Source organism: Macaca nemestrina, chromosome 5 (genome assembly GCF_043159975.1).
Source record: "Macaca nemestrina isolate mMacNem1 chromosome 5, mMacNem.hap1, whole genome shotgun sequence".
Classification (NCBI taxonomy): domain Eukaryota; kingdom Metazoa; phylum Chordata; class Mammalia; order Primates; family Cercopithecidae; genus Macaca; species Macaca nemestrina.
The window spans coordinates 109707646-109729475 of NC_092129.1; the positions used below are offsets into that span (position 1 = coordinate 109707646).

At 37.4% G+C, this 21830-nt stretch overlaps 1 long non-coding RNA gene across 3 annotated transcripts in view; it reads left to right on the plus strand.

The window, feature by feature from the left end:
* LOC139363367 (uncharacterized) overlaps positions 1 to 19428 on the plus strand; it is a 107204-nt gene extending 87776 nt beyond the window's left edge. For all 3 annotated transcript variants that reach the window (XR_011623613.1, XR_011623612.1, XR_011623611.1), the window contains exons 4-6: positions 9285 to 9344; positions 10368 to 10456; positions 18250 to 19428. This is a non-coding gene — a long non-coding RNA (uncharacterized lncRNA). The remainder of the gene's footprint in view (positions 1 to 9284; positions 9345 to 10367; positions 10457 to 18249) is intronic.
* The last annotated feature ends 2402 nt before the right edge of the window (positions 19429 to 21830 follow it).

Sequence of the window (21830 nt, forward strand, 5' to 3'; positions counted from 1 at the left end):
ATTTATGAAGCATGGTTTAGTAAAATACAAAATTCTTGGCTGGCAGTTATTGTATCTAAGAAGACTGAAAATAGAACCTCAGTTCTCTTTGGCTCCTAAGATTTATGCTAATAAGTCTACTACTAGTCTGATGGGATTTCCTTTTAGATGATTTGATGATTCTTTGTGCTTTTGGAATTTTTTTCTTCAAATTGACTTTAGATAATTTGATGACTATATGCTTCGATGATGATTGTTTTATAAAGTATCTCTCAGGTGTTCTCTAAACTTCTTGTATCTGGATGCCTCCATCTCCAATAAGGCCAGGAAATTTTCCCTGAATTATTTCCTTAAATAGGTTTTCCAAACTTTTTACTTTTCTTCTCCCTCAGTAATGCCTACAACTCATAAATTTGGTTGCTTTACACAATCCTGTATTTCTTGAAGGCTTTGTTCATTTTTTAAAAAATTATTTTTTTTTAATTTAGTTTGTTTGAAGGGTCTACCTTTAAGCACTGAAATATTTTCCTCTGCTAGTTGGAGCCTATTTTTAAACCTTTCAACTGTATTTTATTATTTTTTTTAATATGTCAATCTGTTCATTTCCTGCATTTTTTCTGATTTCTTTGCATTGGTTTTCAACTTTCTCTTGGATCTCACTGAACTTACTTACAATCCATATTTTGTATTCTTTATCTGTCACTTTAGAATTTTCATTTTGGTTAGGATTCATTGCTAGAGAGTTAGTGTGATCCTCTGAGGGTGTGGCAACACTATGTTTCTCATTGCCAGAGTTCTTACGCTGGTTTCTTTTTATCTGGCAAAGTTGTTGCTTTTTATTTTTAAACTTATTTTCATTTGGATGGGATTTTTTCACCTTGAAGGTGTGACTGTAGTGTATGTTAAGTAGGGTGCTTTGGCTTTGCTTCTTTAACCTTGTGCATTTCTGTCAGTAGGTTTTATATTGGGTTGTGCAGCTCAACCTCTTGGCCATAGGTGCTGCTTATGGGTAAGAGCTGGCTGTGGCAGAAGCAAATGTGTATGTGCTTGATTTTTGTATACTGGGATGCGCTCCCTGTTGTTTCACATGATGGGCTGGTCTGTGGCATACTCAATACCTTAAGTTCCCTGTTCGGTATGGGGCCATATGGCAATAGATGTTAATGGAGCTGGACCACCAGACTTCCTCATGAATACCCCAATGATGAGCACAAGCACTGCCCCAATGGGGGCGGCGGGCGGGGGGAGTCCTAGAGGAACTCCCAGTGAAATGCACTGAAGTCTTTGCAGGTAGGAAAGGAACTGCACCAGCTCCATGACCCAGGGAGGCAGAAATGCAATCTGTTTCCCGATCACACCCCATCCCAAGATTCATGACCCTCACTTCCAACAGATGCAGTTGTCTATCTCTGGGCCACGGTGTAACTGAGAGCCTCAGAAAACACCTGTCCCATTGTTCTCCATAGAAATGACTTCAGGGAAGAATCTCTTCCCTCAGCCCAATACATACATCTTGTAGTTCACCTGTTCTCTAATGCAGTAATGCTACTGCTTCATGTAGAGTGGGTGAGGAGCTCTGCCTTTCAGCATGTGCAGGTGGGTGTCAGCTGTGATGGTGGTGCTCACTAGTTGGGTTGGCCAAACCTCAGACCCTAGGAAAAGTGAACAGGTGCCAGCAGTGGTGGACTAGCAACTCCCTGATGCTCAGGTCCCTGTATGTCCCCTGGATAGTGTACATGAGTCATGAAGAAACTGGACCTGGACTGGACCAATGGACTTGTCCTCAAGTCCCCATGGTTTAGGTACTAGCTGTGATAGAGAGGGGCAGGCTGGCCCCCAGGCCACCAGCAGAACAGTCAAGCAGGGGCACAACATTCAGATGGTGGCAGATCAGAGGCCTCTGGGGACTGGGCTTTTAGGAGAGTACCAGGCTGCAGCTGAAATCAAGTGGGGCAAAGCAGCCATGCTTCTGACCTGTCACCAGGGAAGATAGGCCCCTGTCAGGCACATCTGTGGACTATGTGGTCTGCTCACATCTTTCTCCTGTAAGAGAAGAGGTGATCTGCCACAGGGCAGAATGCAGGCCTCCAGGGGATGGGCTTTTAGAAGGGGTATGGCAGTTGCACTGAGGGCCTGCTACCAGGAAAGGCAGGCTCTGCCTTAGTGGGAACACCAACACAGGCCCACAGGTGTACAATTGGTTTGCTCCTCCATCCCGTGGCAGCAGCTACAGTTTCCATCTTGGGGACACACAAAATTGCCTGGCCTCCTCATTTCCTCATCAGCAGCTAATCAGGGATCAAAAGCCTGTGGAATCTCATATGGGCTCCACTAATGCCTCTGTGAAATCTTTAAGCAGCTTCCTGTGTTAGACTAGAGGCCAGAGCTGGGGGGCTAGTCAAGGGGCGTCTCCCATAGCTAGGGTTGTAAATGTCCATCGTAGGAGTGTGGACCCCTGGAAGTCACTCACTCACCCGCTCCATGCATCAGGCAGCTTTCCCCTGGCTCCATGTTGATCCTAGCTCAGCAAACTACTTGGCTTCATTTTTCTTTGCTTTTCATGATTCCCATCACTTCTCTGATGAATTCCAGTGTGCTTTCTTAGATGATCTATTTGAACTGGGCATAGTTACTTCTATTTTGATCCATCGCCATGGATGAGGCACCCACTAGTCTGCTATGTAGAATAGACTCCTCCTTTTTTTGATGCTTTTTTAGTGTTCCTATGTCTTCTGGTTTTTATGTGATCAGTAATATTATAGCCCCCATGGTGGATGTAAATATTCATAGACATTATGTTTAAGTTGCATAATCATCAACAATTTTCTTGGCATTCAGAAACTGGACTGATAATAATTAAATCTGCACTTTCCATTTATAATTGATTGCTGCCAAAATGGTATACTGAAAAATAAAATGTTTATGAAATATGCAGTTGCATATTTGTAAATGACAAAACCACAATAGTAAGTATGTTCCTGTTGTTCTCTATGTATTCTAAAGAAATATTTCTTGCCTTTAATTTCCGCAACAATGTTTTGTACTGAAATACATTTTAGTACATCCAGTCTATAGTTTTCCACGTTCTCAACTGTTTCTGCCCACTTCAGAGCTGGTCCTTGAGGCATCAACCAGGTCTCTGCGGAGGCCATGGCACAGTGGCTAGTATACCAAATGGCCAGCAGGGGCAACAGAAGGAAGATTTCTCCTACCACCACCTAAGATCAGCTTATAGACCTAATACAAAAAGTAGCTGGGCGTGGTGGTGCACACCTGTAGTCCCAGCTACTTGGGAGGCTGAGGCAGGAGAATTGCTTGAACCCAGGAGGCAGAGGTGGCAGTGAGCTGAGATCGCACCACTGCACTCCAGCCTGGCGACAGAGCGAGACTCTATCTCAAAAAAAAAAAAAAAGAAAAACTGTCAAGAGAGCAAAGGAGGCTAATTTCCGGGATAGATCTACATATACTCCAGGTAGAGCTAATAAAGTGGCAACAGCTGAATTTAGAGGAAGTGCTGACACTCAGCTGCGGAAGTATTTTTGTGGTTGTTCATAATTGTTTCTTTACTTGAGCTTTCATGTTCCTTCTAATCGCCTTTAATTCCAGTCAATCTCTATTTCATCTAAGATAAATAAAATACATCTATCCCTGGAGAAAGAAACATAAAGAAGAAAAAAGAAGATAAAATAAGAAAGGAAAATAAAACTAAGACAATATAGGAAAGATACAGAGTAGAAATGAGTGATAAACCCTCATCAGTGTCTATCCATTAATAGCTTGATCAGAGACTGTGTAAATATAAAGTTCACCTTTGATTTTTTAAACTTTTCTCAAAGAATAGCTTTACAAATGAAATAGTTACATTTTTGTGGTGGATGACCTTAACTTTTTTCAGATAAATGCTCTATTAGGGTTCAGGTAATTATTTCTTGCAAAAATAGCATGAGATGTAAATAGTGACAGTTGGATACCAACTGAGCCTCCAAAAGGTAGAAAATTAGAAAGGATGATATTTTCTATACTTTCAAAATGTATCTATTTTGCAGTACAAAAAAAGCTTATTGATGGCATTTCAACTTTTATGTTAACATTTTATTGACCCCAGCAACTACATTATCAAATCAATGTCCAAAAAGTAGACAACTAAAAATTCTTAACTATATGCCCTGTCTGGTAATTCTCGTTGGGAAAAGGAATTTATGAATAAAATATTTTAATTAAATTTCAATAAGAATAAATTTGTATATTTATTGTTATTTAGAAACATCCCCTACAAAATATGAAAAATAAAAATTTTCTTTAGGAAATGTCTTTAGAAAGCTGTCTTTAGAAATTTTACTCATTCCAATAATTCCTAAAATACTATTTCTACAAAATAAAAATAAGGTCTGAAGGGATATAAAAACAATACTTTTGTATCAAAAAATGCAGACATTGAAATCTCGGATCATGAAAAAAATATGTTCTACCCTGATATGTATTATCCCCAACCCATGTGATATATACTGCAAAGGCACTTTTTTTTTTCCTTTCTGCTTCCCTATATTGATTTGTGAGAACATATTAATACATGTAAGGTGCTTGGGATTCCTCAGAAAAGACTTAGTATATGTCACTATCCTATCTTTTTTGGGTGTGAAGTCCTAAATTTCTCAAAACACATATTTTAGCAACTTTGTCCTATTTGAATTATACTCAAGGCTTCCATTGAAATGTAACATTTTATCATTTTATCTGTAAAAGTTATGTGAAAACACAAGTGCAAAGTCAAACTAAATGATATTTATCAAATCTACATGGTGATTCCGAGTGACTGAATACAATTGAAAACAATTTTCCTTTTTGAAAATGTCCTTTATTTTACACATTTAGTCATAGCGAAAAACTAATGTTTGAAAACGTCTCCACTCAATATGATAAAATTCAGTACCTTATAGTGTGCTTTTCTTGATGTTCTGATCTCAGAGAAAAGAGCTAATTTTATAACTGAGAGGTTTTTTGTATCATAATAATTAAGCCATCAGATTTCTTTGCAACGGGGGTAAAAGAAGCTACTATTTTTCCCAAAAGATACTGAAGAACTTATACTGACTTGAATATTTTTTTCCAATACTATTTTTGAATACAATTATTTAAAAGTTGAAAAAAAATCTTGCAAAATAGACTCACTGGCATACGTTGTAACACTCACTGCTCAGTCAGCAGCAGTGAAAGGCACATGTTTCTCCTAGTACCAAATTATCGAGCCAATACAGGCAATGTGAAATGGAATTCCACAGCAGAGCAGAGGCCCCATGGCTGAACTTCAAACATGCGCAGGCCACTTCAGCCTAAGAAAGCCATGAGCAATGAGTTCTCTTACTGCCCTTCAGGTTATATAACTGTACCCTGCATTTATGCACTTCTAGTCACATTGTCCCATCAGGATACATGACTTAAGTCTCATTCTCTGCTGGAGTTCCTTCTCATCAATACACTGATTTGGCAATCAATAAACTGTTCCTAGGATGAGGTATAGGTGCTCAGTAGGTGTACTGTTATTGTGGATCTGGTATCTTTCTATAATTCCTGAGTTTGAGTCCCAAGAGGATTCAATTCAGCATCAAATTCTCAGGTGTTTCTGAGGTTTGAGGAAATGTCACAGACCAGCTATCAACCCTTTCCTTTCATAATAAATTAAAAATAAGCAAAATAAGCATGTAAGGGCCTAGGGCACATTTGCTACTCCTACTTCTGATTTTTCTCCATTCATTTCTCCTTAGTTCTTTCCAGGTGAGTGACTGTCCCTACTACACATTTACAATGACTCTCAGAAGATTTTCTTCAATTATAGAGCTTGATTCAAAATACTGTTCTCCAACTAAAGCATATCAGTAACACCAAATATTCTCTTTGTCTCAAAATTCTCATTAATTACATAATTTTCAGTATCTCCTTAGAAGGCCATATTGATTCTCTTGATTAGTTTTACATCCAATTTATTTCATTTTTAATAGAAATTGCCTTTTTCTAATATAAAATAATTATAAGCTAATTGTAAGAACTTGAACTATACAAAGGGGAAAAAAAATGTAAAAATATCCTGATTACCTCACCCTCCAGAGAAAAATCACTGCAGTATTTTCAGATATGGGAGTAGTAGTCTAATATGTTAGAAGGAGGTATCTTTGAAATTGTATTGTAGAAAGACGACATAAAGGTGAGATAAGCCACAATTGATAGTTACTGCTGGCCCTGTCCACAGCCTTCTAAAGGGAACCTTTCCATCTCTCAATCTCTGGAACGTCCAGATCCATGTGTATACAAAGTGAGCATCAACACACAATTCTCTTAGAACAAAGTACCACAATCCTTTTGAGAAGGAGACTGCCAAAATGGTTCCTAAATTTTATATATGCAAGTGAATAACAAGATAAACCAAAACCCCTCTTACTTCGTTCTCTTGACTGTGAAGCTCCTGCACTTCTTTTGTCATCATCAATACATTTCTCCATTTACACACACACTTATAAACAAGCATGGAAGGCCAACCTTTCAAATATTCACACTTCATCACTACGTTTCTTCTCCAACTGATTATTAAAGTCAACACTTTGGGCCGGGTGCAGTGGCTCATGCCTGTAATCCCAGCATTTTGGGAGGCCGAGGCAGGTGGATCATCTGAGGTTAGGAGTTTGAGACCAGCCTGGCCAACACGGTGAAACCCTGTCTCTACTAAAACTACAAAACTTAGCTGGGCATGGTGGCAGGCGCCTGCATTCCCAGCTACTGGGGAGGCTGCGAAGGAGAATCTCTTGAACCCAGGAGGCAGAGGTTGCAGTGAGCCAAGATAGCACCACTGCACTCCAGCCTGGGCAACAAGAGTGAAACTTCGTCTCAAAAAATATTAAAATATTCAACACATTGATGAAACGGGGGTTTTCATTTTTGTGGAAAAGTTGGTGGAAAAGATAAATTAAGGTATTTGGCACCTGACAGGGAAATAAAGATCCATTTTCACCTCTACCACAATCACCCCTAAAACTGAAAGTTTTACAGTGCGAGTTGGGATAAACAAAGCAAACTTGCCCTCCTGTTGGGTAACTGGGTTTTTATCCCCCATAAGGCAGGAGTGACACGAGGTGGTCTCTCTTTCTTTCCCAATTCTCAATAAAAATCAAATGTAAAGCCTGACCCAGAATTCTGAAGAAGGACTAGTTTAGAATTCACCAGAAGGAACATTAAGTTTTCTCCCCCATCAAAAGTTTAAGTTAAAGGACCTCAAAAACATACTGCAGGTAAACCTCTCAAATACTTTTAATGGTTCATGAAATTATCAGATAGATTATCTCATAAGTAGAGTTTTTATTAATGTGGTTAACAGACTAGATAGAATTTTGTTCTGTTTCACACTTTGCCTCTTCATAATGCAAACTTTAAATCTGATTTGCCATAGTAAGACACATTTAGACCACATAGATGACTTTACCTCAGAAAGTAATATAGAGTTTAACACTATTGCCTTTTTCTGCTAATTCAAAATCATCTTATCTGAAGCTAAAAATATTTATGGTATTTGTTCACATTTTACCTCATACTGTACACTCAAGAAGTTTTTCTTATGCAACTCTAAATGCTGCAGTACATATTTGTCTATGGGGCTAGAAATAATTACATATTTTGAATATAATGTATGTGAGCATAATAATAATTATAGACCTGTGTTGGCTTTCCAATGAGCAGTGTATAGTGCTGGTAAGAATATCTGATAATGCTATCTGCAGCTCTTATTTGTTAATGACAGCTGGGCATATCCTTGGGGCAGTTCCCCTTTTGCAGCCGTACCATTTATACTTGAAGTATTTAATAACTTTGCTGGCCCTTACACTGCTGTAACATGTGAATACTTTCAGAATATACACCACAGTTAGGTTTCAAATAACAACAGCCTCATTTCAGCATTTGAACTGCAAATATAAGATTACTACTTCTTCCTCTAATTATATCACTTGTGAGAATTCCTAATTCTTATTGTGGGAATTGGCTCTTCCTTTTCCTATGGTTGAGAAATGTGTTTCTGAGTATGTCTTTTTACCTAAGTAAATTTTAGTAAAGGTCTACATAGGAAAATTCACTATGAAATAATTCATAAGTACTTTTGGATATTGTGATATCTTTAAAAATCTATTTTTGAACACCTGTTAGTTCAACTTACTTGGAGCTAAATTAATTGCTAAACTATATGCATAATTGTTTTACGTTGATCCACCTCATTCAAATGAAAATTTGTCTTGGGTAATCTTTGCCAGTGGGAGAGAAATGCCATAACCTTTTAGTCTTGTTAAAGTAAACTAAATATAACCTGAGAAGGACTCTGTACTTCTGTATTTGAGTCCTTGTGGATGAACCACAACCTAACTTAATAGGTAGACAAGATTGAAACCCTAATTTAGGAGTATGTGCTTGTAACAATAACTGAGTCTTGGCCAATCCCAGCAGCCATACTTCAACCAATCATACACTGCCAAGTGCTCAAACTGTGTTCAAATAAGGCAAACATCAACCTGTAATCAATCCAGCTGTTTCTGTACCTCACTTCTGATTTCTGTACATCACTTCCCTTTTTTGTCTATAAATTTGTTCTGACCATGAGGCATCCCTGGAGTCTCTCTGAATCTGCTGTAATTCTGGGGGCTGCCCAATTTAGGAATTGTTCATTGCTCAGTTAAACTCCTTTAAATTTAATTCAGCTGAAGTTTTTCTTCTAACAGTCTAAATCATGTGCCATGTCAAGGCATCTAAGATTTAGATTTCAACACCACATATAAATCTGAAATTTCTTGATATAACACATGATTTAAATATGCATTTCCCTCCAGCTTTTGGTATCCCTCTGCCTGATAAGTGGGAAAGGGATGTCGTAAGCAGAGGGGTAGCAATTACTGTAGTGAAGAGCTATCCCAAGTTTTGTAGGCAAGGTTAGGTTTGCTACAAAGTTTACCTACCCTTGTACCAGCAGAGAAGTAGTCAATGATTAGAGAAGTAATGCAATTAAATTATTTTGATTGTGACTTTAGAATAAACAAACCCTTAAAGCTTTACTTTATTGTTATTATTAACAAAATACACTCTGCTAAAATGATGTCTTATCTCAATGACTATAGTCTTTTAGGGATGAAGAGAGGTAGGATTCAGTCAGGTTAAACAATAAGAACCAAAATGATGACCTATTTCCTGGCTCTTTGCTCACCTGGATAGTCATTTGGATAGTGATGACTTCAGTCTCACCCCTAGCTCTAATTTTTCCTTCTCACTCTATTTGTCAGGGAGTGAAAAGGAGTCTATTCAATGTGCATTGATTGGAAAGATAGAAACTAACTCACAAGGTATGAAAAAAACTATTTAAAGTTATCTTTATATTTTCATGGAAGATGATTAACAAAGGTAAAACAATTAGACTAGTTCAAATGGATCATCATTAATAGTTATATTTAATGCAAATGTTTATAGGGTAGACCCATGGAATCAATACAAGCAAACAGGCTACAGGAAAATAATATATTTTACAGGGGACATTTTTTAGGATGCATATTGTAATAATTTGTATGAATTTATTCAGTACCTCACAAACACAAAAGAGTTAAAAGGTAAGCATGTTAAATGCTTGGTTTGCTTACCAACCACAGAATCTCTGGGAACAGCAATCCATCATCAAATTCAGTTTTAGTTTTCATAGCAGTGTTTTGAAATGGGAAGACTAAAATTTTGAAAATCTTGGAAACAGAAATCCTCTATTTTACAGAAATTATTTTTTTTTCTGGGTACAGTCATGCTACAGGCACCCTTCCAGGGAGATAGACTTCTTGCCACCCCCAAGAATATTATTACGAGAGTATATAAATCGCAGACAGACAACAGCTGAGCAAACCCAGAGGTAACCAAGGACATTCTACAATTACTCAGACTCACCTCATCTCACTTTAATAAAGCCCGCAGGAAAGAGAACTTATTTCTCTCTAAATAAAGTATAAATCCTACATGAGCATTTTTGTTTAGCTAATTGGGTCAGGTGACTCACTCTCAGCTATGTTCCAGAGGACTGTATTGAAATTCTCCTCCCTAAAACCCATGCAGAGGAGGAAGAGCATTTCCCCAATGGGGTGGGTGTTGCTATCTCCAGTAGTAGGGAAAAAGAATGGTGGTCAGACAAAAACCAGGCAATGCATTCTACAAGTGACAAGTAAGATATGAGCAGCACTAGAAGTAAATAAACAAGATCTGAGTCACTTCTATGCACTTGCACATTTTAGATATTTAACATTTATAGTGGGTATTAAAAATGCAAAGATAAGCAGAATAAAATGTGTACTGTGCCTACTTAAGATTTCAGGGAAAAATATGTCTTTTAGAATGCTACCCAACATGAAGAATTCAGCCTTTCTCAGCCCCAAGTGAGGCAGAAGTTTCAAACAGACTCACTGAACAATTACCGCAGAAGGTGAGTATTGGATCCATTTTATTATAAATAGGAATTGCCCTTGAAGATTCTGAGTGTGACAAGTCATAGTTTTATGACAAAAGTGTTGATCAGTTTGTACATGGAATGGATAGAGTACTCAGGCCATACAGGAGATAGCCAGAACCAAAGGTAAATTATGCTCTTAGGTAGTTTTGTAACACATTCACCTCCTAAATGTTATTCAGCTTCTTTGGCAGAGGTTTTAAAATTATTTTATAATAAAATGCTCCATTCAGTTTATTTTCCCAGATGAAAACTTACTCAGAAGCTCAACATGTAAATAAAACAGAAGGAGAGATATTTGGGTTGAGTGTTGGAGAGGAGAAGGCACTGTGCCACTCATCTGGCTGCAGCTTTCTCCTGCCACCAGCCCCAAGGCTTGTGTGTGAAGTGGGGCTTCAAGGAAAGCTGCTGAAAATCTGTAACTCTAGGGGACAAAGTCAGTCTCAGAGCAAATGAAAGAACAGGGCTTATAAATGTTACAATTGTTGCTCTGCCTTATACCAACCTCTAGTCTGAAAATACGCTTTTTGGAGTAACTTTTAAATGTGGACAATTTAACTAGTCATAATTGCCTCAAACACCAAACATGCCATTACAAAACAAGAAGAGCAAATCTTTATGGGAAGGTACAGAAAAAGACATAGAATATGTGGAAAAGAAAATTTCTGCTGTTAACAATGGATATAACTATGGAAGAGATGAATGAGCCAAAATTAGGCACTAAATCCAACCCTCCAAGAGAAACACAGCTCTCTCAGTGATATATCCATGTTAGAATGCATAGAGAAATTTTGAAATCTCTGCAGAAAGAATGCCAGCTAACAGTGTGTGGAGGTTAAAGAACTGGAGAACAAATTTCTCATTTGGAAAGTTTCTTTCACATCAATTTATTACAGAAAAAGATTTCAAATAGCTTTCTGGGAGAAAAATAAAATAAGTTGTTAAATTTAAATAGTTGGCACAAATTTATCATAATGCAATCTCTTTCAGAATAACTAAAAAGATCTTATTTACAATCCCCAAAATACAAGCAGCAATTGCTATTCTTACACTGATGTCATTGGAGAATTAAAATATATATAAGAGTAGCTTTCTCAGTCATGTGGCAATTTCTACGAGCCATAGGTAGACTTGTTATTTTTGCAGTCTGTCTATTCCTTAACTCAGCTAGATCAGAGATCTTGTCTCACAACCAGGAAGAATTAAGCATGAGGACACTAAAGAGTGAGTGTAGTAGAATCCACTAAGCAAAAGGAAAGCTCTCAGCAAAGAGGGGATGTGGGGGGTGATTCCCGTACCTGAACGGAGGAAAGTCCCCCATGTGGCTGGGTCTGGGGCCTCATATGGACTCAGAATGGGGAGTGCATGCTGACTGGCTTGTGCATATGCAAAAAAGGTTAAAGCAAAGACACCAAAGGTGGACATGACAGTGTAGAAAACAAATTAGGAAAGGATAGGTATATGTAAAATAGGTGAAGGGTGGGGATCTATGGAGGAAAATCTATGATCTCTACCAAACAGAAAGACATGTTCTCAGTCCATTCCAAGAATTTAACTTGTAGCTTGGTTTTCAGGCGTTAAACTGTTTTCAGCTTGTAGGTGGGGTTTCACCAGGGACCCACCACTATCTGCCTAGGCATCTGAATGCCTCCTGCCACTCTCAGTATCTTGAAGAGGGCCATGAAAAAGCCATTGTAATGGTATCTAGTTTGGAATTTGTGAAGACAGTAAATTTATTACTCTCAGAACCCTCAGAGCAACTCGAAGGTGTCATCTATTCTCTCTATTCCTTTTAAAGCCAAATTATACTTGTATCATTCCATGAAACAGTCATCTATTCTAATGAAAATAACTTGAGAGAATCAAGGAATCTATGGAAAGGACTTGGATGTTTTCATTCATTCACTTGGCAAACAGACACCAGGCAATGCTGCCATCTATACTGGGCATTAGGGCTACACAGTGAATAAAATAAAATCTCCATGAAGAATGTACACTCTAGTGTATAAAACAGTTAAAGAAATCATCTCAGCATACTATATGTATTCTGACAAGCAGTTAAGACATTATGTTTGAAAGCACATTGTTGGCCTTCAATGACTCTAAAAGAAAATATTCAAGGAAGGGTTTACAATCTAAACTGAGACTGGGCACACATGTTCACCATGTGAAGAGTGACTGGAGGATGTTCCAGTGAGAACAGACAAAATATTTAAAAACCTAAAGATAAAAGAGGAAGTGGCATATTGGAGGGTCAGAGACAGTTCAAAGTGGAGTAAAGAGTAAGGGGAGATGTATTAAGATACAAGGCTGCTGAGATGAGCTCAACCTACATAATGAAACCCATTGAATATTGTCTGAGAAATCTGGGGTATTATCATACACGCAATGAGAAAAATAATAAGGCTTTTAAATACAAAATGTGGTTACTCAGATCTGAGTGTAAGAAACATTATTCTAACTTGAAATGTAGGATGGCTTGCAGGTGAGTAGTGAGGACAGAGAAAACTATCCTAATCCGTTTGTTCTTTGTGAGGCAGAACAAATAAGGACTTCACAGCAGACAAGATATGGAGTGCGAGAGGAGAAACCCAAGATGCCTTCTTGATTTTTGTCCTTAGCAGTGGGTGTCCTCACATGGAGAATATAGGAGGAGCTGGGCTAAAGATGATGAACTGAGGTGTTTGTTTGTCGTCGTTGTTGTGGTTTTGAGATGGGGTCTTGCTGTACTGTCTAGGCTGTGTCCAACTCCTTGGCTCAAGGGATCCTCCAATCTCGGCCTGCTGAGTACCTGAGATTACAACCACATGCCATTGTGCCTGGCTCTGAATTAAGTTTTTAACATGTTGAATTTAGGGTTCCTGGGATCCATTCAGGAGAAAATTTTTATTCTTATTGTTATCTTGATTTGTTGAATGCTGCTGTACTATATGAAGTGGGATAAGAGGAAGAAAAGACATGAGTTCACCAAGGACTTTTAGGAGAAGAATTTACACAGAATATCAGAAAGTAATATCAGGCTGTTTACCAAGTATAAGACTGGTTGTCTTGAACTGATCGACCTAGTGTCTGTATTAAGATCTTAAAGATATGGTATTAGGTCTAACATTTAAGTCTCTAATCCATCTTGAATTAATTTTCGTATAAGGAGTAAGGAAAGGATCCAGTTTCAGCTTTCTACTTATGGCTAGCCAATTTTCCCAGCACCATTTATTAAATAGGGAATCCTTTCCCCATTTCTTGTTCCTCTCAGGTTTGTCAAAGATCAGATGGCTGTAGATGTGTGGTATTATTTCTGAGGACTCTGTTCTGTTCCATTGGTCTATATCTCTGTTATGGTACCAGTACCATGCTGTTTTGGTTACTGTAGCCTTGTAGTAGAGTTTGAAGTCAGGTAGCGTGATGACTCCAGCTTTGTTCTTTTGACTTAGGATTGTCTTGGAGATGCGGGCTCTTTTTTGGTTCCATATGAACTTTAAAGCAGTTTTTTCCAATTCTGTGAAGAAACTCATTGGTAGCTTCATGGGGATGGCATTGAATCTATAAATTACCTTGGGCAGTATGGCCATTTTCACGATATTGATTCTTCCTATCCATGAGCATGGTATGTTCTTCCATTTGTTTGTGTCCCCTTTTATTTCACGGAGCAGTGGTTTGCAGTTCTCCTTGAAGAGGTCCTTTACAACCCTTGTAAGTTGGATTCCTAGGTATTTGATTCTCTTTGAAGCAATTGTGAATGGAAGTTCATTCCTGATTTGGCTCTCTGTTTGTCTGTTACTGGTGTATAAGAATGCTTGTGATTTTTGCACATTAATTTTGTATCCTGAGACTTTGCTGAAGTTGCTTATCAGCTTAAGGAGATTTTGGGCTGAGACAATGGGGTTTTCTAAATATACAATCATGTCATCTGCAAACAGGGACAGTTTGACTTCTTCTTTTCCTAACTGAATACCCTTGATTTCTTTCTCTTGCCTGATTGCCCTAGCCAGAACTTCCAACACTATGTTGAATAGGAGTGGTGAGAGAGGGCATCCCTGTCTTGTGCCAGTTTTCAAAGGGAATTTTTCCAGTTTTTGCCCATTCAGTATGATATTGGCTGTGGGTTTGTCATAAATAGCTCTTATTATTTTGAGGTATGTTCCATCAATACCATTCAGGACATAGGCATGGGCAAAGACTTCATGTCTAAAACACCAAAAGCAACGGCAGCAAAAGCCAAAATTGACAAATGGGATCTCATTAAACTAAAGAGCTTCTGCACAGCAAAAGAAACTACCATCAGAGTGAACAGGCAACCTACAGAATGGGAGAAAATTTTTGCAATCTACTCATCTGACAAAGGGCTAATATCCAGAACCTACAAAGAACTCAAACAAATTTACAAGAAAAAAACAAACAACCCCATCAAAAAGTGGGCAAAGGATATGAACAGACATTTCTCAAAAGAAGACATTCATACAGCCAACAGACACATGAAAAAATGCTCATCACTGGCCATCAGAGAAATGCAAATCAAAACCACAATGAGATACCATCTCACACCAGTTAGAATGGCGATCATTAAAAAGTCAGGAAACAACAGGTGCTGGAGAGGATGTGGAGAAATAGGAACACTTTTACACTGTTGGTGGGATTGTAAACTAGTTCAACCATTATGGAAAACAGTATGGTGATTCCTCAAGGATCTAGAACTAGATGTACCATATGACCCAGCCATCCCATTACTGGGTATATACCCAAAGGATTATAAATCATGCTGCTATAAAGACACATGCACACGTATGTTTATTGCGGCACTATTCACAATAGCAAAGACTTGGAATCAACCCGAATGTCCATCAGTGACAGACTGGATTAAGAAAATGTGGCACATATACACCATGGAATACCATGCAGCCATAAAAAAGGATGAGTTTGTGTCCTTTATAGGGACATGGATGCAGCTGGAAACCATCATTCTCAGCAAACTGTCACAAGAACAGAAAACCAAACACCGCATGTTCTCACTCATAGGTGGGAACTGAACAATGAGATCACTTGGACTCGGGAAGGGGAACATCACACACCGGGGCCTATCATGGGATGGGGGGAGGGGGGAGGGATTGCATTGGGAGTTATACCTGATGTAAATGACGAGTTGATGGGTGCTGACGAGTTGATGGGTGCAGCACAGCAACATGGCACAAGTATACATATGTAACAAACCTGCACGTTATGCACATGTACCCTAGAACTTAAAGTATAATAATAATAAAAAAAAAAGATCTTAAAGATATAGTGTACACTCAAAGCAACTTTTAAACACATTTCATATTGCATATTATGAGGCTTCTTCTGAAGTTTTTAAGCAAAGCAAGGTACAGGTTTCTTAAAACCATGATTATTGTGAACAAAATTGGTTTTGGTCTATTTTTTTCTTAACCAATTTACAGAATGGAAACATTATTAGTCTTGAGTTTAATTAACCCCCTCTTTCACATAATACATAGTAAGAAATTGTTATCAATTGTGACAATGGAAAAGTTAAAATGTACATAAGAGAAACTGGAAGAGAGAAATGCTGAAAGGAGGAGCAAGAAGCAACTAATATCTACACCTTATGAACGACAGAATTTTTTTTTTTTTTTTTTTTTTTGAGATGGAGTCTGGCTCTGTCGCCCAGGCTGGAGTGCAGTGGCCAGATCTCAGCTCACTGCAAGCTCCGCCTCCCGGGTTTACGCCATTCTCCTGCCTCAGCCTCCCGAGTAGCTGGGACTACAGCCGCCCGCCACCTCGCCCGGCTAGTTTTTTTGTATTTTTTAGTAGAGACAGGGTTTCGCCGTGTTAGCCAGGATGGTCTCGATCTCCTGACCTCGTGATCCGCCCGTCTCAGCCTCCCAAAGTGCTGGGATTACAGGCTTGAGCCACCACGCCCGGGCTGAACTATAGAATTTAAAAATTACTGTTTACAATTAGAAAAAAATAGTAAAGGTATAAGATTATTATTTAATGTTTCAAATACAAGGATTCAGGAACAAAATTTTATTATAACTATACAAAAAGAAAGGAAGATGGGGTAGCTATAAGTAGGCTAAATCTTCATCTGCCTTGGTAGGAACCGAATACAAAATATCTAAAAATTGGCAATCAAGCAATTCCACTGTACATATCATTTGCAGATATGCAGGTAATCTTCAGGAGAAAGATCTAGGAATGGAGGTTGATGATGCAATGGGCTATTGTTTTTTTTCAACCCTATGCTTTGTCAATTGTAGGTGAATATTACTTTGATAAACATTTAAAAATGTAACATACATACATATATATTATGTATGTTAAGTTACCTGGAAGATTTAAAATAGCTCCCAGTTTGGCATAACATTTGACCACAGTCATAACAATGACATTAATATGTGTGAGCAAAGACTGTTTCAATCAGGAAGAACATACATGACAAATATGGCAATGCACATCTAACCAAGTCAAGGGAAAAGCCAGCCTTGGCCAATAGATATGAGGAAGAAAGATCAAAATATATTGTCTGAGGAACTGCTTAAGATCACATACACTCAATGTTCACATTTCACACTTGCCAGGCAACTTTTTGTTCATAATCAGACTTGCCATTCAAGCTAGCCTACAGGAGAGAAACTTTGTCATGTTAACACAAGTATTCTGATCTGTGTAAAGTTTTATTTTCCTATAAGTTAATAATTTAGTTTTTGAGATTATACTTCAGTGTCTGGAGAGAGCCTTGTTATTGTAAGTAAGTTATCATAGAACTCTTAGAAAGCCAGTGGCTATCTCCTGGGAATTCCTGGGCTATACAACACTTGTCTTTTTACTTTCAACAGTTTAAACTAGGCTTCCTTTTTTTTTTTTTTTTTTTTTTTATTTAGATCAGCACACATTCTTTGCTTCCTTCCAACTTCCTTGTTCTCTACAATATTGTGAGTCACTCATTTTTAATAGTCCATATAGAATTGGTACTCTAAGAAACAGGGAATGGTTCTTAGGTTACAACTTCAGTGACTTTGGAGTTGCTCTTAACTTTTAATAAAAAACTAAATAGGAAAAGACAACCAGACACAAAATCAAATGTGACATATCTGAGTTTAAAGAAAGTAGGTCCCTCTAGGCAAATCTTTCACTCAGAAGTTTTTGTAATCAGAGAGAGATTTCCTGTGAAACTAACGAAGCTTATCTCCAGGGCACCTCACTAGATGAGGACCTTCCAATGCCCTAGGAGGCTCCCTTGCAACGTGTTCACGTAATCACTAGTTTTTCTAAAACTTTCAAACGTAAGACATTTTAATGGCAATTGGTTGGACTGCTGTCTCTTTCTTTTCTGACTTCATCCCCATTACATTCCCTGAGGTCCAATAGAAATGGATTAGCCATGGATGTTTTAGAATCCGGCTAAGAGAAAGTTGAGTTGGAGATCTATTCTCTTGGGTCTAATCTACTTAAGTTTCACAGTTTTTATATGTATAGTTGTTGTTGACTCATCGGGCATCACTGAAATTAATGTATATTTCCAGAGATTATAATTTGATATGAACATTCCCTCTGATTTTCAGCACAGAATATTCATAGATAATGGAGGATAAATAGATTTGAAATATATTGGAGCAACAAGTTAGTCTATGGAAAATTCTTCTAATTATCAGACATGTGAAATTATAAGAAAATGATTCAGTTCTCACTGACACCATTCAACATGGAAGTTCTATTCCTCCAATAATATTCTCAATAATATTGCATAATTATCTAAACAACATGTTTTTCAGGCATTCTTCAAAATAGAATTTATTGGAATACCTGCATTTGTAGGACACAAACCAAGAGCAGGACTACAAATAGTAAGTATATCTCGTATAATCACATATTGAATGTGTCCCAGCTATTAACAGTAAAAAAACAAATTTCAATCAGCTAGGCTAAAATAAAATAATCCTTCTATAGTTTTCATAGAGGATATTACAAATTTATTTGTTTTACAATGAGGATATCAAAGGGCATGCAACTAAATATATAGGAAAGAGTATTATAGAACTTTGTGAGGCAATTAATTAATAAAATGTTACCAACCTTCAAAAAGGTCATTGACCCTAATGGGCCCTCCTTTCCCTGCTCGGTGTTGTTCACACTAATAAAACAAGACCAGGCTCGGTCATGCAGAACAGAAACTTTATTCATTGATCGAGGAAAGCAGAAGGGGAGCTTATACGCAAAGAACTTACTCTCTGGGGGGTAAGGTAAAGGGGGATTTTAAGGGCTTTTAAGACAGGTAGGTGGAGACTGGGGGCAGGATTCAGGGACAGAGGTGGGACTTCCAGAGAGAGTTGAAGTGTAGCAGTCTGTTTCCTTTGTGCGTGACACTACATGTGCCTAGCAAAGTGCATCCCTTCCCACTGCACGGGGATTTAGTCTGGTAACAAGGCAAGCATTCAGGTTAGGGTAGCACTACAGAACTCATGTCTCACCTTGTGGCTAGTTTGTTTTGCCAGCATCTGGCCTTCATGTCTATAAGCAAGCAAAAATGTGTGCACAGGGTAATTTCACAGGTTTAGGGGCTTTTTGAAAGAACTGAAGTCATGCTGCAGTGACAAATGTAGCAAGTTCTATTTGGAGGTTTTAAAATATTTATAGAACATGTAAGCTTTACATAATTTTAAGTTATGCTTTTTTTATCCTAAATAAATGTTTATATCTAACTTCGAATTTTAAATTTTGGATTCCTCTTATTAAAGAGGGCCCTCAACAACTGTATAACCTTTAACCCAGACAACCTGGGAATCGACACCTGCATGTACAATAAAACTTAAGAGTAATCTCTGAAAACGCAAAGTTAAAGATAAAGGTACTGTGTGCACATAGTGTTATCAGCCTTACATTACATGTCCACCAAGAAGGCTTTTCTAAAAATCCAGGTAGCAGAAAATGTAGACATATTCAGTTTAAGTATATTGACAAATGATACCAAGAACTTCAATCATACTTCATTTTCTCTAACTTCCTCTTCCAGGTTGCTTTTTTTTTTAAAAAAAAAAAAAAAAAAGGTTTGTTTATTAAAGGAAGTTTGAAAAAAATCTGTTTGGATGTCCTTTAGAATTTCAGACACTTTTACAAGGTAAAACGTACACTAAGGCATGTGACTCATTTGAAAGTTGTCAGTGGCATAATAACAAAAGAAATCTTATTTGGGGTTAAGTGAGGTAGCTGTCCTAAATCACTCCCAAAATCATAAAAAATGGATGGAACCATCAAAGTAGAAATGAATAATTAAACTTGTGCTCCAGTCTGAACCTATGAATATCAGGAAAACACAAAGAGCTATTAACGTTTATTCTCTCTAGACAGAAACCCAAATTGTAAAATTATATAATAAAATTTAATAGCAAATATTGCAATCAAGACTAATACTATAACAGCATTTGGCATGTGTCTGTGTAGGAGTTAAACAAATAAAATGCTAAGAGAAAGAGCATACAGACTCCTACAGGTACTATAAAAGAAGTGAGAAAAAAAGTTGTTCTGTCACGCAGAGCAAAGCAGGAAGCGATGATGAGAAGGAGGCCTGAGGGAATGAAGGAAGGCAGGCAGGCAGCATCACTGAGTACTTGTATGTTCCCCATCACATATTAAATATTTTATATCCCTTAAAATTATTTTATACTCACAAACTCTGAGTGGTAGTCATTATTATCACTATTTTAGAGAACCAACCCTTGAAAGAGTGAATTTAAACAATTTGTCCAAGAACACATACATGTAAGACATGAAGCCTGAATTCAAACCACATCTGTCTGACTCCAAAGCCCACACACACTCTTTCTACGCTCAAGGCCCAGATCTGTCAAGAATGGCATTAGAGGTCTGAGTACAGGGCTGGTTCACAGATCCTGGAACAATAATAGTAATACTGTTGATAATGCAGCAAACATATACAGCATTTACTATGTGCAAGGCAGAATTCTAAGCACTTTACATTTACTACCTCATTTAATCCTTCTAGTTGATCTCATAGAAGTAGAGAATAGTACCGTAGTTACCAGAGGCTGGGGTGGTTTGGAAGAGGGAGGGGAGATGTTACAGTTAGGAATAATAAGTTTAAGAGATCTGTTGCATAGCATGGTGACTATGGTTAACGATATATTGTGTTCTTGAAAAATGCCAAGACAGTGGATGTTAAGTGTTCTCATCACAAAACTATGTGAGATAATTCATTTGTTAATTAGCTAGATCTAACCATTCCACAATGTATATATATTTCAGAACATCATGTTGTACATAATACATACAATTTTATATGTCATTTCAAAATATAATTTTTTTAAAAAAAAGATGGTTCATGGGAAGTGTCTGGGACAAGTTAAGTACTGAATAAGTATTAACTATTAAAAAATCCTTCTAACAACTGTGTGTGGAAAATATTCTTATTTCCCTTTAAGAACGGCATTTGTAGCAAGAAAAGATAAATTTCCCAGTGCAGGGGGCTTTTTAATATATTCTTTTTTGTAGCATTGTAAAAGCAATACCTGATATAATATAAGTACAAACAGTTTAAAGTGTTTAAAGCGTAATTTGTCCCCGCACCCATTGCAATCCCCCTCTGAAGCAGTTAAGCACACAGGCACACATAAATATATGCACACACTTCAGTATGGCTCATAGGCATCTTTCTTTTAAATATTTAAATTGGCTTCATGATGCATGATATTACTTTATAAGTAGTAGTCCATCATATGGTTATACTACAATTTATTTAAGCAGAATTAAAAGTACTTAAATCTATGTAAGTGTTGCATATCTATAAAAGAAATTACACCTACTTCAGTGGAAACATAACAAATTCCATTACCCCTTTGTCACTCAGCAGATGCTTAGGTTTTCGCTACAGCAATAGATTTCTTAATTAATCTCTAAGTAACAGACTCGTCAGTTTAGGCAATGCCCATTTCTTCAGTAAATATAGTAAATGATGACCATCACACTAAATACTCAAAGCTGCCAAGCTACTTTCTATTGAGTCTCTTCTGTTTCCACCAGTTTCCAAAAGTCTGTTACATTTTCACCAAAATATATGACGGTTTTACATGTTATTGTAATTATAGCACAACTTAAAGAAATATAATTGCTAACTATAGCTGTTTCTGTGAAAACTAAATGGAAATCTTTGGAAAACTTAAAAAAGGTAAGTTACTAAGATAAAAGTGCTATGAAATGAGATACAGAAGGAAACCCTAAAAGTTGTAGGAAAATCTACAAGATTCTAAAGGAATTATGCACTCAGATTGCTTTGCAGTTGTCTTCAAAACATTTATTTTAGTACTATAAAGACATTTAAATATATACAAAAAAAATTTGC